This window comes from Dysidea avara, chromosome 1 (genome assembly GCF_963678975.1).
Source record: "Dysidea avara chromosome 1, odDysAvar1.4, whole genome shotgun sequence".
NCBI lineage: Eukaryota > Metazoa > Porifera > Demospongiae > Dictyoceratida > Dysideidae > Dysidea > Dysidea avara.
Window position 1 is genome coordinate 16,738,664 of NC_089272.1, and position 17,771 is coordinate 16,756,434.

General features: G+C 37.8%; 1 long non-coding RNA gene and 1 pseudogene across 3 annotated transcripts; one reads left to right on the top strand and one right to left on the bottom strand.

The window, feature by feature from the left end:
• Nucleotides 1-7,889: 7,889 nt before the first annotated feature.
• LOC136258210 (2-Hydroxyacid oxidase 1-like) lies at nucleotides 7,890-17,233 on the top strand (annotated as a pseudogene).
• Nucleotides 11,534-13,647, bottom strand: LOC136258240 (uncharacterized). 3 transcript variants are annotated; one of them, XR_010702667.1, is made up of 6 exons: nucleotides 13,403-13,647; nucleotides 13,081-13,354; nucleotides 12,734-13,032; nucleotides 12,492-12,674; nucleotides 12,348-12,437; nucleotides 11,534-11,950 (listed from the first exon to the last, which is right to left on the bottom strand). It is a non-coding gene; the product is annotated as an uncharacterized lncRNA (long non-coding RNA). The 3 variants fall into 3 exon arrangements; XR_010702662.1 differs by having other exon boundaries at nucleotides 11,535-11,950; nucleotides 13,077-13,354; XR_010702653.1 differs by having other exon boundaries at nucleotides 12,734-13,354.
• Nucleotides 17,234-17,771: the final 538 nt, after the last annotated feature.

Sequence of the window (17,771 nt, forward strand, 5' to 3'; positions counted from 1 at the left end):
TTTTATGGGGCCCCGGCCTTGTCTTGATTTAATCAACAGGAGTTTATCATTTATGTGCAAAGCATGCAGGGACATGCTGCATAGCCACACTCTTCCAGTTGAAAAAAAAAAGCTCTGAGATTGAATTTTAGGGCATCTGAGGCCTAGGTGTAGCAACCCGGGGGGGGGGGGGGGGGGGGTTAGGGAGAGTGGGGCTGGAGCGTCCCCCCCAGTACAGTGATTTTCTGCCATTAATTTGCAAGAAGATACTCTAATAGAAGAGTCAATTGTTCTAATAGAGCAGTCGGTGTGTAAAATTTCCCTCACAGTGGCTGTAACACAATATGGTAAATGGCAGTAACACAGCTTTTGGAGGCTTTAGTGATTCTTTGAGATTCTAAAGAAACTAATGCTAGGTGCGGCTTCTTAATAGGTGAGGTCCCTTATTCTAGTAATAGTAAGTAATAGAAGCTTTACAGTGTAACATGAATAGAGAGTACAATTACAAGATTACATACACTGCACTGAAGGCACCTGTGCTAGCAGCCAATTTGAAATATTAACTATTAAAATTAGGGGTAGGAGCTTAATGTTACAGCAATTATAACAAGGACAGGGAATGATGAGTTAATTGAGTTTTGTGAGTTAAAGTGTTCTGTGAAATTGTTCCAAAGGTGTTTGTAAATCACTGACTTGATCACGTTGAAGGGTAAATCAATGTTTATAGGATGAAGGGAATTCCACAGTTGAGGAAGTTGATTGAAATAGAAATTACGTATTTTGTTGTTTGGGCAGTAATTGTGAAGTAATTTGTGAGCTGTACAAAAAGTTACATAATTCAAAATGTTGAAGTGGTCATTTGGCTGCTTTAAAGATTTCACAAAGAAGAGTATATCGTAGCAATCAAGAGTGTATATTAATTTAATAGGAGGAGATTCTGTGGAGCATCCCCTCCCTTCCCCTCATGCTAATGAGACTGAGAGGTGAATACTCATTTCACTGAGTGCTTTTAGGTAATCTAAAAAGGTTGAATAAATGAAACCCATTTATTTATATACAGAGTCCTGTTCAATTACTCTAATAGAATGCACTCCTTAGACAAATTACTTAATAGAACAGTCAACTATTTGGATATCAGAACGCTCAGTTAATCAATGGCAGGATAATGGAGTGACCATTATATAGTACATTTCCTTGTGCATGTAAATTAAATCATGCAGTATGCTTACAGTTAGTGTATGGATGAATCTGGCTACTACTGTAGAACTTATTCAAAGTTTGGTGTGGCAATGTAAAGCACAATAGTCAATGCTGAGTGTGGTGCTATGGTAAATGATTCAAACACACATGTATAGCTCTTCAAGGAGTAATTCTTGAAGACCTGCATATACATGCATGGTCCCACATTTACACTTCTTAGCTTTGGAGTGTAATAGCTTTTCTGGGGCATACGTACTATGAGTTGACCCTACAATAGTGCTAATCAGTTAGTCTGCTATTTTGCTTACCCAAATGCAACTTTCAACTGTTTCCTCTTAGTTAGTTACACAGGCAGACAACATTTATAACACTATTCTACTGATTATAGTAGACTTTTCAATTTGGATTAGCTGTAAGGTAGTACCACAGCCAGCCTGAAAGCCTCTTTATACCCAGAGAGTGCTTTGAGAGCAATGTACTTAGTACACCATAATTATGCATGCATAATGAATTGTTGCTCACATGCCAACATTATCAATTGCAACATCAACCTCATGCTAAAAGATTGCATGTATGTATCAACTAGTTTTGTCTGCTGGGAGCAGAGTATGCATTTGTGGGAAACACACATAATATTAAAACATTTCCATCTCTTTTTTTTTTGCTTTGAACTGCAACAGGGCTATAAAATTAGCCATGCACTTAGCTAGCTGCATAGCTATATATATATATGTGCTGAGCTAATTTGCTCAATTAAAATTAAGCACCAGCCTACGTATTATGTTTTAATTAATTGTGCTATGCTGCAGTGCTAAAAACTTCAACCCAATGTACTCAAAATTTGTGACCAGATCTGTGAAAAGGAGTCTTATAGCCTTTTCAAATGCACAACCCAGTACTATACAAAAATTTGGTAACATTAAACCGTTTGGTGTAATATGAAGGTGATAGGTTAAATACATTAGGATCGAGTTATGTATATAGTCAAACTTAGGGCTAATAGACTATATATAAGACCCCTTTTCGCAGATCCGGTCACATTTATGCCTTAATTATTTCCCATGTTTGAATGGAAAGTAATACTCGTTTAAAAGTAACAAAAGTCCAATTTGGCTGCAAACATTATATTACACTCTAATAAAACGGTCATGTCGAATGGGGGCTACTTGCCTGCTCTATGAGTATTGCAATTGTATACAGTGAGCTGACATATTTCACCGCTTTTTTTTAAGTTTAGCATCTTTGTTCTGCCTACTATGCATTATGCTTGATGTTCCAATGCACCTATCGTGCTCATTGTTTTATCTGCCTACCAGTTAGGCACTGGAGGTTAACACTGAAGGCATGCAGAGCCTTTACGAGGTGTTTACCACAGGTCAACGTTGGTACATGTTTAAACCTAAACATGTACCAACATGACAATGTAAGACCAAGGCAATGCATGCACAGTATGTAGCTACCATACTGTTCAAGAGAATAAAACACACGTAACAATACCTATCATGAAACCGACTGCAATATTGAGGTAAGTGACTGCTCTATTAGAGTATATCAGTCTGTGCAAGTTTGCAAGCTGGATGCATAGAGCTAAGCTTTTGTAAACAGGATAAGAATAATGATGGAGAGCTAGGCTTTTACTAGCAATTAAGTGTGTGTTCTAATACACTGTTAAGTGACTGACTGCTATATTAGAGTGTCTCAACTGTACAGTAATATACAATGCAACAGACTTACATACACCTTTCTTACAACATTATCTCGAAAGCATCCTTTCTCCAATGCCTGAAAAGTAAGCAAAGCACTGGCAGTGTTAAGCCACTTCAGTCACCTGCAAAACGGCATTGAAGTGGCTCTGAAGCACACATCAGTGAAACTAATCAACACTAACATTTCTACGTCTACTTTCATGGATGACGGCTAATTGCTGCAACTCTCTAAATTAACACCCGTTCCAAAAATGCACTGGCACTTATTGGAATGTAAATCACATGCTACTGTTTTGATCCGTGTTAAATAGAATTGTCATACTGTTTCAATCATTGGCTTCTCAATTATTATACCTTTGTGCCTTTGTTCACCGGCGATCCGAACCCCAGTTAGTGCAAGTTTGTAGGTCTTGTAGTTTTCTCAAACGTTAATTATTTATGATGTAATTTTAACCACATTTCTTAGTACTTGGTTGTATATTTATTATTTTTCCCACAGGACTAGAGCAAAATGTGACTACTTTTTGGGGATAAAAACTACATAACTATTCCTTCCTATATCTTTCTTCATGTCCATGACCTATTTTTAAATGCATATTGTATTGTTAACATCCACTTTCAAGTAAATTTGCTTCTTGTAAGTTCACTTTGCCATTGATCTTCTGACTTAGCCTCTGTAAGAGAAACCAATGTGTTAATAATTTATGTGTTAATAATTTATGTGTTAATAAGTATCCAATCTATTCACATTAACATGTTCATTTGAAACCTTGTATCCTTACCTATATTTAACCACAGTATATTAAGTTCATACCACAGCAACAGTGTTGTTGTGTAGCACTGCATACTTGACTTTTTGTGATCATATACAGCTGCACAAGTGTGTAGAAATACCAGAAGCCATACTATTGCTGACCACAGCATGCTATACACTGCCTATAGTTGGATATATCAATGCTGTATAGTACAAAGTATATTCAATTGTAAGGAAACATGCACTAGATGTACTACTGTACACGATGACTAACTTGATATGCATGTTTAGTACTGTGTAACATCAAGCACCACCAGCACCCTTATTATCATGTTAGCTATCCATTAATGGATTTATAAAAAGTAAACAAACGAGTGTAAAAATATTTTTTTAAATTAAAATATGCATGGAATAGAGATCGCTAAAAAAAAGTAAAGAAAAAAAGTCAAACAAGCCAGCATGTTAAACACCCAGAGATCTCTGAAATAAACATCATAAAGTGTACTTAGGCCACTCCAAATGGGGTGTCACTAAAAGGAGGAATGGGAAATTAGGAAACCGGAAATGGGAAACCGAGTATTTTTCTATAGTACGTCTTCGTGGTATTCGCGGCATTGCTAGCAAGTGAGGGCATCAAAAGCCGTCATTGAAGGCACAAGCTGGACACAATGATAAAGCCAAGTGAATGGCCGAAACTTGAATGCATTATTTGGCATTCTACACTACAGCGACTTTGCCAGGAGTGACAATGAGCAAGACTGATCGAAAGCAGCTCTTCAAGTTTTCTCAATGGTATTAGCCCGAGGCATGTGATCTCATGACTACTCTACCCAGTGTCACAACTCAGTTAAGTTCTCCTGTCACTACATCAACTACAGCCTACTGCCATGGCATTCGAGCAACTACTGGATCAAACAAGAATTATTTTGCTTTGAAGTTTGGCACTAATCAGATTATGATTCATCAAGAATTATGAATTAAAGTAGTCACTAATGACACGTATGCATGGCCACATAATACTATGATGATTATGTACATCCATATGACATAATATGCAATCAGCGTAGCCCGGTAGCTTGGATAGAGTGATGGTGTCAATTAAGACACCAATGTACTACCAGTATAATTTATGTTCAGCTCCCTATGCTACTGGTGCTATCATGACTGTATAGTGGGCTAGGGTAACTTATAGTATTACACCTTGCAATGTTTGTAGTAACTATAGTACATAGTGATAGAGTGTAAGAGATTCCTTCGGCATTCTACTACTTCACCGACCACTACATCTGATAGTTACAACATCATACGTACAATATACCAGCAGTGACAGGATTAATTATTGATTTAACCTCATGGTAATCAGCACAGCTGTTCTTCCTTACTGGAGTGAACACACGTAGATTACAAAAACCAACAAAGGAATATGTATACAGTTACAACTACAAAGAAAAACAAGACATGCACATAAGCTGATTACAGGAGAACTTGTGACACTGGGTAGAGTAATCACACTGGGTAGAGTAATCACACTGGGTAGAGTAATCACACTGGGTAGAGTAATCACACTGGGTAGAGTAATCACACCGTAGCTAGTATAATCACAGTAGGACCCTGGAGGTACACAAATCACATGACGGAAGAATGAGGCTGAGTTTGCACAATACTGTACTCTGGGAACACTTGAAGAGCTGCTTTCAATCAGTCTTGCTCATTGCCAGTCACTCTAACTACTCCTAGCAAACAATGGATTGAAATACTAAGTTTCGACCTCACTTGCTAGCAATACTGCCGATACGACGAAAATCCACTATAGAGAAATACTCCATTTCCTCATTTCCCATTCCTCCTTTTAGTGACACCCCTCCAAATGAGAATGCAACTTCCCGTCTGAGATTTTTGAAAATTTGGTGAGGGAGGGAGGCTTATTATCGTCATTATTCATTATTACACCACAAAATACCTATAAAATGAAGTCAAAAAACCAGCCTACTGCAGCTCAGTTTTACATGCACAGTACTGTTACTATAATCTTGTTCATACTCTTCTTTAATGTTCACACACCCTCACTGCACTTTGCTATCACTCTATGAATCTACTGGACCCAGTTACACATAATGCCTCAAATGTAGCAGTTGAATACAGTGATGTAGCTTTTCTGCCAGGTCTATACAGACTGATTTACATACAAATACAATCACTACAACTTAACTTACTTGAGTGAAAATGACATTAAGATAGCTTTGACAGGCTTGCTAAAAGAGCCAGAGAATGAGATCATGTCTCTGGACATTGGCTGACACACTTCTTGAGCTTGTGACTTTGCTTATTATACTCAGTTAGGCTTCGCATAATCTTTCATTTTGTGGCCATTCTTTCAGCATATACCAAAGGGCTTTGAGGCACACGCCTAGCACTATGAGTAAATTTCATTGCTTTAGAATACTGAGCTCCAAGTAATCAATTATGGTACCAGCTATGGAATATTTCCATATATCACATATTCTGACTTCTATATCATCAAATGATGACTTCTCCAAGGAACGGATGAACCATGGCTGCACATGTAGTAGTATTACAACAGTGACTTTTGGAGCATCCAAATCCTTCCCACAGAGCATCATTATAATAAGGAGATGTTCCCTTGTCATGATTTTGAAAGCATTTGCTAAAACTTTTGCCAGTCCTTGTTGATGATGATCACATGTTCTCATGTAGCTATTTAGTAATTCATATAGCTAATTACTAGTAAATTTGGAAGCTCTAGGTGTATTCGCAGATTGAAGACTACAATCACAACAATAGGCTGTGGTTCAGCTGTTCATATTCATCAGCAGCAGGTAAATAATCCAAACAAAATTTAGTATTATAAAGCAGTAATATGTTTCATCTGGCTTAAGATATTATATTATAATTGCCCACCGATCAGTTACAAGGCCTCTTAGAGCCATTTCTTCAGAGTTTCAGCACATAACAGAAGGCTTTACACAGATCAATAGATGTGGCAGCACTGCCAAATATCTTCTCATAGTAAGAGAATCAGTAAGGACAATATTATGGTAATAATGACTATTTAATGCAGGTGTTTCTGTACCATATCCATTGAGTCCAAATAGAGATCTCTGTGTGTTTAACATGCTGGCTTGTTTGACTCTTGTTTCTTTACTTTTTTAGCAATCTCTATTCCCATGTTTTAATTTTTAAATTTATTTTGGGATGTTGTAAAACATGTGGAATGGAATGGAATGGTAGTATATTTCTTTGATTAAAGATTTTGACTAATAGCTAAATTAGCTATGCTTAATCATATTCATGAAAGGTCTATAGAGCAACCATCTGTATTGGAAGTGCTCAGTCACTAAATTGATTGTCCTTCAGCCCTTAAGGAAATGACAATGCACTCTAGAGTCTGTGTAAAGGATATTCACTATGTAGATTTGCTCTGAACATACTCACCATAGATAGGTGTGCTACCAGTGTGCAGGGCCACTTAAAAGCAGGTGGTGGCAACTGGAGCAAATCTTTTCCTGCCCTGGTCTGTTTAAGGCCTCAGTAAAAATGTTTTTGGCTCGGTTTTTGGTGTACTTTTCCATATTATATGAGGACCCTATTTTATTTTCTACCCTGCCAGTGTGGTTTGTGGAGACAGTCAACTAGGCATATTTATTTCATCAGATCTATCTGCGAGTCCAATCTGAGAGGAGGCTAACAGGGACAAGGGGTAGAAAATAAAAGTAGGGCCCTTACAGTACAATTTTACTGAGACCCCTAACAGGCCAGGACAGGGAAAAATTGCTCTAGTTTCCCTTCCCCTTCCATCATAGGTGGTTGGTAACACTTTTATATGGCGATTAGCTGTTCAGAACAAATCTGGATAGCATATGTCCTTTGCACAAATACTAGAGTGCATTGTGACTTGCCTAAAGGCCCAAGGACACATTTTACATAGACAATTTTAGTGACTAATCATGAAGGCCTAACCAATTATTAGTCAACTATGGAACATACTACCGTTCCATATTTTATGAAGCCATTGTATATCAACATAAGCCACCTAACCTCTTTAGTTATTACCGGGGTCAGTGATGCACCGGCCACACAACTCATGCACACACCTCACTTTCATACTAGAGTCTATGTATCCCTTGTATTCTTATCACATTTGTGTTAAAGTGATGGTCCAGTCAACTACAACATGCTCCTTCAACGGAAAGCACTGCACTGCAACCTCGCCCTTGCCACAAAAATAAACCCACAATCGAATTCGATTTCGGTAGGAGCATCGATAATAAAATCTCCTCTGTATGGTACGAAGAACTGTTAGTTTGAAGCAGATTGTAAAGTATCGGAAATTTTCACGTTGCCTATACTGATTGTCACGTAAGTAGCAGTAGACTACATGTACATTTATTAACGGGCTAATGCACCTATCAATGTCAAGCCCCACCTACCCCAGAGGTGGGGATTTGCAAATGTTAGATGACAAATTCCCCACCCCTGGGGACAACTTCGAGTTACAAATCCCTAACTAATTCGTATTATTTACGAAGTTGCTATTGTTCCGGCAGCCGGAAATATCAGTTTTGTCAGGGCTAATTCGGTTCCGGCAGTCCACTAGATTTCTCCGGCTTACACTAGTTGTATGCCATGCCCCGAGTATTCAATAGACACGCGTCCAGTAGGTTGCCCCGAGCATTCGACTTTATGGGACGTGTCTAGTAGGTTACCCCGAGCATTCAACTTTAGGGGACGTGTCTAGTAGCATAGATTATCGAGAGAATCTATGTTAGTAGGTTGCCCCGAGCATTCAACGTTAGGGGACGCGAAAAGTAGTTCTAGCGTTAGGTTAGGGTTGGGTTCAGCTTTGGTTTCTTCTTCACCTTTGTCTTCAATATAGTATAGAAGTTAGTCCACTCGGAGACATATAAGTTAGCCTGGGTAGCTGGGAGCGATGTAGCACAATGGCTAAGACTCTGGGCTCAAGACTCTGGGCTCAAGCACCTGAGGTTGTGGGTTCGATTCCCGATTTTGTGTGTTTTCTTTTTTTTCGTTTTAGGCCTTATCCTGGGAATCACTAACAATATGGCCATTTGTGTTGCAAATGCCCCTACCCTGGGCCAGTTTGGGTGACGAATCCCCTACAAATCCCCACCCGTTGCCTAACCTGGGGTAGGTGGGGCATGGCATTGATAGGTGCATAAATCGGATTCGAAGGGTGCTTTTCCAAATCCCACAACCATGTTTCTTAACTATATAGGGACAAATTCCTATAATGTTTATACAACAAATGACCGGCTACATAAATATATGCACGGTGACTGGCTAATATCCATTCCTAGTCTCGTCAACACAGACTGTATTTTTTCTTTTGTCATTTGGTCGGGAAAAAAGACAGTTTGCTAGTCATGCAGCAGCTTTAACCTCTGTTAATTGAATGACCTGCTAATGTCTCATGAATATCATTACTGTAGTCTCAGTTATGCCTTATGGTAAAGAGTGTATTCATATGATTATAGCACTTATAATTAGTAGAGCTTGTGAGCTTGTAAGGTTTGAGGTTGACCAACTGAATTTCCATCTGTCAAAACAAAAAAGCTCGGACAGACTGTCTTTTTTCCTGACCAAATGACTAATCCACTTCGATAGGAAATGAAAACAAACAAAAATCAATGGTAACATGCTGTACGTAGTGGCCAGCCATTTAAGACTAACCGGATGTCTGTACTGTATTCTGTGAATATGCTCCTGGTTCTGCACATTCACTATGATACAATCATTTTGATTTCTCCATATAGTAACAAATATAATAATTCATTTATACGTAGGTAGTTATTCAAGTAGCTACTAGCAAGCCTTGCATAGCCTGACTAGTACTTTAAAAGTCTATACTCCACTAAGTAGCTAGCTACCCAGCATTGTGCAAATTTTCATGGACTGAAGTGTTTCACAGTTGTAGCTATGTCACAGTTGTAGCTATGGCCTTTCACTTACTATGTTTTGAAAGGGGTGAGGTCATTGATCTTGCCAATCGTAACAACATTGCACGTTAATGACAGATGTGTGTGGTTATCTCAGTCGAAGCACAAGTTTTCATTATTTAGCACTGAAAACTATGATATCTTCTTCTTGTCCTAGTTTATTTATTAATTAATTTATTTTCTAGTTGAAGCATGTATATACATATAATGATAGCTAACACAGTAAACTGAGTTTGTGTTTGAACTTGATTTTGTAGGTAGCTGAGTGATACAGAATGTCCAAGCCAGTGTGTTTAGAAGATTTTGAGGTGCACTGTTTGCAGACACTGGACAGAAATGCTCATGATAACCTCTCCTGTGGTGCAAATCAAGAACAAACTCTGAAGGATAACAAGGAAGCATTTAAGAGGTGTGTAGCTACCCCTTAATAGCATACAAGTTATAGGCTAGGTGAAATTATCAAAGGCCAGCCCGGTGAAATAATCAAAGTTACATGGCTTTACTGGTTCCGTACTCCCTCTTTACTTAACTCTGGCTCTGCTTTACAAAATTAAAAGCCACAATTGATCCTGTGAAGTTTTACTATATTTAGCAAAAGAGATAGCACAACAATTTTGATGATTTCTGAGAATGCCTGGAATGCATGGATACCTAGGAGCAATATATTTTTGATATACTACCTCCATAAGTACTGTTAGCCGTGCCATATGGCATTATACATCTTCTCCCTTTGAACTGAGGTGTGAAAGTAGTGCCAATTTTCAACTCGAAGGAAGGAATTGTATACTAAGTATTTTGTACTCTTGATCCAATTGTTAGTGGTCAGAAATCAAGGACAATGCATTACACTATACCCAAACAAGAAGACAGCTACAAACGTTTTAATGCCTACCGAGACTTGCCTGAAATACTCCATGTTTGAATCAATTAATTGCAAATTGTTGTACCACAGTATTAGTTTGAGTGTTCTAATGTTTCACATCATTGTTTTCTGCCATAGTCACAAGAAGCATTAGGAACTCACTAAATTAAATATCTGACATGTAGTACCTTTATTCTACACTAACAAAGAAGTACACTACTGAGTACTATGTAAATGAAGAAGAGTAATATTGGTCCCAACTAAATTTCCTCAAATCATGTATATTGGCTCTGATCCAATATTTACTATGTAGATTGATAGTTCAGTACATTTCTTATAAAAGAAACCACCTCAAAACAAAGCTTGGCATAGTGTACAGGCTCTAAATAGCCTTCATGTGCTAGTTGCTTTTTAGCACGTTTTGGTTATGTGAGTGGGGACAGATCAGCAAACTCATATAGATACAAACACCAATGCACTGTTTAACCAGATTGATGAACGAAGTGACATGCTCGATGTATTGCCAAAGTTAAACGGTGGATAATTAGATTTTACTCATACATGTATGCACACACAAATCGTTTGTTGGCAAAAATATAGCTATGCATCCTGATCAGGGGCTGATCCAGGGTTTGGCAAGGGGTGGTACACCAGGGTAGTAAGTACATAATTATATGGAGCAGGGGGTCTACAGCCCCCCAGAAGCTAAAGCTATTGCATATGTTTTAGGACTGAAATTTTTATGTAGAGTAGTTTTATGCATAATATCTAAAATCCTATTGCTTTCTAAGTGGGCTACATTGATCAAGAATTGTATAGGAATAAGTGACAGTCATGAGTAGTTCAGTTTAATAGCTATTATAATGGCATACACAAGACCATGTGCATAATTATCATTTGCAAAATATCCATAACAAACTAAGTGTGTCCATGTGACCATGCTTGGGATATACTGTAGATGCTAGTTTTTCATACTTAGTACACAGTTAAAAAAAGGCTCTTTATTAAACACCCCTTGGGGTGTTTTATCTACAATTGTTGTCAGGCTCCCCTTAGGGTGTCCCAGTACACCCTTAAAGGAGTTTCAGTAACACTCACCAACGGTGTTCCAATAAACTTTAAGGTGGTATACATAACACCCCTAGGTGTTTCAATAACGTCTTTAGCAGTGTTCAGTAGTCTTACTATTTTATTAGGGTGATATTAAAAGTACAAGCATTGAAAACTGCTATACATAATGTATAAACTTAATTTCATAAGAGTTTATTGTTCTATACACATTTTCTCCAGATTGGAATAACAGTCTCCAGTTGCAACAGCTACTCATCTTTGAGATTAAACACATAGTGCTGGAACGGAACTAGCGATGAAGACTCAGCTATACCCTCATTTTCAGGATCGCGTCCGGTAATAACCAGAAATAGTTCTGACTGATAATTCGAAACTGCACAGAGTCTACATCAACATCACGTCACTGCAAATGAAAGAATAAAAATATATAACATATAACAAGCATGACAATAGGTACATATTTCAAGGAACTATAGTCTTGGCTGTATACCGCACAATACAAAATTTTGGTGATTTTACTCGAGAAGGAATTTGGTGGATAATATATTGGCGAATAGTTGTGTCATATTGCATTTTTGGCGAATCAAAATCATTTTGCCAAATTAGCCAAAATTTCTCCCACCGTACAGTAAGTAGTACTGGACTATTATTGATTTTGGATGCCAAGAAGCACTACAGCCTATCTAGAGTTGTGAATTTATATGCTAATACGTAATTAATGCTTCATGCAGTGAAACTATTAGAGGTTTTATATGTCAACCAAACATAACTTTGTGAATGTACACTACAGGTAAACATACCTCAAAATTCTTAAGTAAAACACTATCCTTGCAAACCATCTTGGATGTAACAGATGACAAATCAGCTTCCAAGTACACAATCAGTAACACCTGAGAAAAATAAGACCTTGTTACATACATTCAGTATTCTTAATTGTTATTTACCATCTGGGTGGACAAAAATCATTAGCTACATTCACCAAGAAGTCCCAATAGCTTCTTAAATTATGGCCTGGTCTTACACTAAAATGTTGACATCAATTTTGTTCTCCACATAGGCCAGTTGATAAAAATGAAGTCCTTTATATTGTCGTCAATTGGAACAGTTGCTTTAAACTTGTTTTGTATCTATATACCAAAAGAAAACATAATTTTCAAACTATAACAAACTATTATGGTACACTTACCCAAGTACTTGAGTGCAAAGAGGGGAATTTTGATCAATGACCTCTGACAAAAGTGGACATTCAGTCACTATTAAAGCTAGGCGTTCAGTAGGGTTAAATCCACTTATCTTCGAATTGTACAGTTCCTTTGCCACCCTCTTTTAATAGTTACCCTTCATGGACTGAATAGTGTCATCATACTCAGCCATCAGAAATTTCCAATCCATTGTCGTTGGACTCCATTCTCAAGTTTTTTAGTTGGTTCATTACTGATACTTTGATCAATTTGTTTGCTACACCCTCCTCTGAATTCTTAATTTCTAAAATAAACCAGTATATCAAGGTTTTACACTTAACAACATACTGACACAAGTCCACTGTCCATTGTCATCCAGGATCTAGCTGGGTGCCGCTTTTGAACCAGCTTCTGGCACACCACATTGTAAGCCTCTGACTTTGGATGTGCAATGATGCATGTTCTTGGCATCTGAGCTACCTCCTGTCTGCCCTGCCAGTTGTCAAACCAGTGGAAATGGCCTCTAACATTGTCACGAGAATGTATAAAGTTCTACTGAAGATACCAGTCTCATTACGCTGTTCAGAAGTGAACACTTCTAATATTCGCCAGTTCTTTCTTCACAGCTATAGATCATGTATTATTCACGTCAAAGTTGCCAGGCCGTTACTCACCTTTTCCCACTCTGGGCGCCCAAGCACTGACAGCCGCTGCAGCCGGGTACAAATCGTCTTCCACATTCCCGCCGTCGATGCTGTTAAATTTTGGTACATTTCTTTACTATCGAAAGCTGCTCGCACGTTATCGTCTCAACTGCTTCTTTCGGTGGCCATATTACTGATATTGTGCACCTGGTCTCGCACCTGGTACACGCTATATAGTGCGCACTGCCGTTCAAAAGCTAGGCATTCAATGGAACACAATTGGATCGTCAAGTCATCACTTATTTTTTGGTATATTTTGACGTTCTGGAAGGTATGCGTGCCAACACGCGGGCCTAGGACTGCAGGGAGTGTAGCTCAGTATCCGCTTGAATTGTCCATTGGCCTTGTCACAAACAACTTTCATTGGTGAACATGTGTTGACATCCATTAGTTCTTGCAATTTTAAAGGTCGGATCAAGTGTATGAAAAATCTCGATAGCTGAGCTTGATGTATAAATTGAACTCACAAACTGGCATTTTGAATCACGTCACAGTGTATGATGATGACCACAAGGCTACCCGCCGGCATCACAAAGGAAAATTGCCTTCCATTTTGAATATGATATGGAGTCTCTTAATGATATTATTACATGCCCAGCTGACGACTGGAGTGATTGAAAATCTGATTATGAAGTAGCATTTAATGTGTAGCCTTGTATCAACACTGACATTACCATGCTTATATAATGAATTGCAATCGTATGGCTGACAAATTAGTACGGCACACAGAATTATTTACTTTATCGACTGCACGTACATTCATGCTCATATCTGTGACCTCTGCCTTTTGCACAGTGTACAATTTATATTTTAGATGTCTATAATTGTACGGAATTGAATTATTATTAATGCACACTAAAATCAAATATACAGAATGTACAAACACTATTAGTACTTGTAAAAGCAGTTATTGACATGTACAATCTAGCAAGCTACAGTACGTTGATGGATTGAGTGTGGATACGGTATTGCTGATCTGTTCATCTGCATGCTGAGCTCAGTGTAACATTGTTTGGGCTTCACTGTTGCACTTAACTAAATCAGCAACACTGCATGAGCTTATAATCCTATAGCATCACTGCATGGTGTGTAGACTCATTCCTACATAAAAAAGAAATTCATTTCAAATGTATCAGTATAGAGTGTACAATAACACCTTAAATACACCCCAAAGGTGCTTCACTACACCTATTACAATCCAATAACATTATAGGCGTAATATAACACCCCTGGGTGTATATGTACACTTTTAAAGGTGTAGGTGTTCCATAAACACCTTTGTCGGGGTGTAACTGAACACCTCTGTTTTAACAGTGTAACTATGGAGAATTCTCAATAGTGGTGTGTGTTGTGACTGTTCTATTATAGTATCTCAATCTTGCATAATGTTGTTTTTTTTGGGGGGGGGGGGGGGAGGGGGGGGGGAGGGGGGAGGGGAGGTAACATGTCCTCTGTGCCCCTCTCCCCCCCCCCCCCCCCCCCCCCCTTGGATACGCCACTGCTGATAATACCAAGTTGTGTTGACTATATGTACTGTGACATGTACTTTTGTATTTACATACAATTTTATTATTTTTTATATTGTTTGTTCTTAATTTTCTGATTCATCTTGCTGGCTTGACTTTTTGGATCAAATATAGTATGTAAAAGTTGAGTTGGATCCTGAAAAACAACTAAAAATTAAAAGTGGATTTTTCTCAAGAGAATTAACATTTCAGCCAACCAGATGATTAGTGGTAACAGCAAAGGTGTCAACAACAGATACGTACACTTTGGTTCCATTACAAGCTCATAATGGACATTGCGTTTTATGGCTTCCCCATAGGAAATGTGTGGTGGAAATTTTGATTGGCTATAAACATTATATCAGACATTTGAACGAAAAGGTATTGAAATATTTTTAGCGAGTCAAACAGTACTACATATGAGACAAATTTCAAGATTGTGTGTAATTGCATCATCCATGAGTTATTAAATGTTCTTGAGGATCCAGCTCAACGTGTACATATTGTAGATAATGGACAACATTTTGTATATTTTGTTGTATTGAAATGTTTTATATAATAGGTATCGACTCAGACCAAGAATGTTAAGAGATGTTTCAAATGTTAACATGAAGACTACTATTATGGGAAATGAGATAGACTTTCCCATTGGTATTGCTCCTACTGGTGCACAGAAACTGTCTAATCCTAAAGGGGAATTGGCTACTGCCAGAGGTCACTATTATACATAATGTGTATATACTCGTGTGTGCATTCTTTTTGTGAAGATAAGCAACTGGTATAACAAAGCCTGGCCAACACTTTAATGATGTTAAATATCATGTTGACATACATTAGTATAATATACATACACGAGGCTAGTACATGTGGTTCTATGCAACATTCAGTGTTAGTGGCTAGTTTTTCTATGATCTTTTTTCAAGAACACACTTTAATGTTGCCAATTTCTTGAATACAGTAAAACTCATTATCAGTCACCGCAAGGTACTTTTGGACTCTCATTATTTGCAAGCCATAATTTTGGTTTAATGGCTGATTCACTGATCTAGTTGTTCTAACTATGAGACTGAAATTTCGGCAACACTATATGGCTAGGTGTCCAGTCTATTCAAACAAAAAATTTCAAGCATATACTTTGCAAATCTATACATTTGGTGGATGTTAGCCTACTGTATTTTATGTAATTTATCACACAGCTGCCTCATCAATGAACACTTGTATGATACTGAGCACTTGGTCCACAACTTCCATAGAAGAAGTAGCACAAGTTAATGGTAGTGGACTAAGATGGTTTCAACTGTATGTCTTCAAGGAGAAACATGTCACCATGGATATCATTTGACGAGCTGAGCAGGCTGGCTACAAGGCACTAGCAGTTACTGTAGATACACCCAGGGTGGGTAAAAGACTGGCTGATATTAGAAATAAATTTAATTTACCAAGCCACTTACAACTTGCTAATGCTAACTCTCACACTTTACAAACTATGCAGAGTTCAGTACTAACACAACAGCAAACGGAGTCTGGTGTACACAAATGTACAGAACTCCTGCAAGAGAATAAGTTAACATGGGATACTATCACATGGGTGAAGAGCTGTACTAAACTACCAGTGATAGTGAAGGGTATTCTCACTGGTGAGGATGCCAAGTTGGCTGTACAACATGGAGTGGATGGGATAATAGTGTCCAATCATGGTGGTAGGCAGTTAGATGGAGTGTTAGCAACTGTAAGTTGTGTTTAATTAGTAGTATATTTACCGTTATATGGTTCACATACAGATTGATGCACTGGGAGAAGTAGTGGAGGCAGTAGAGGGTAGGGTAGAGGTATATCTTGATGGAGGAGTAAGACAAGGTACTGATGTGTTAAAGGCATTAGCACTTGGAGCTAAAGCAGTGTTCATTGGACGACCAGTACTATGGGGATTAGCTTATCAGGTGAGTATATCCTCAAATTAACATGTGTACACATGCAGTTGCTCTTGTGTGATCGTATGTTTTAGGGACAAACCGGTGTGGAGGAGGTACTGAGAATCATAAAGAAGAATTTAAACTTGCAATGGCTCTCTCTGGTATGTATATACTTTATAGTTAAGGTTGATCATCATACCTACAGTACATGTGATCATTGCAACATGATGTTGTGTTACATAAAACATTTGTTTATTCTGCTAGTTTTTGTCATAATAATTTATCTTATGTTTTAGGTTGTGCGAAAGTATCTGACATTCAACCATCTCTGCTTGACTATAACAAGAAATTCTATTGTAAATTGTGATGAAACTGTGTTTTGATATCTTTATCTTACAAAATTACAGTGGACCCTTTCTCTTAACAAACTCTCCAAATCAAGGATACAGTAGAAAAAACATGGTCAATACGTTTATTAGGAAGCCTCTGTATTACAGTAAAAAGTGGCCAAAAATTCTTGGTCCTAAAGTATTTGTTGTAGAGAAGTTCCACTGTAATGGAAAATTATTACTGTGATTTCCACACTGGTTTTAAAATCAGTCTTTCCTACAAATCAATTTTTGAAATTATAACAGGCATTCTGTGCATATGAAAAATGTCAGCTGTTATATTACAAAATACAGTAGAATCCCATCTTACACTCATACCAGACCGTCAATGTTCTATTAAATTGTAAATCAACAAATCCTCTGTAGTGTATATAGAAAAGATTTTATTGTGGTCTTTGAGCTCATATCACCAATGCTTTCGATGACTTATGCTTCCCGAGTTTAATCCAACAAATGATAGGTAGCTATCTGTAAATATTTGATGCATTAATTTTTCAGAGGATAGTAGTTCAGTTGCCCGAAATAAAAAAAG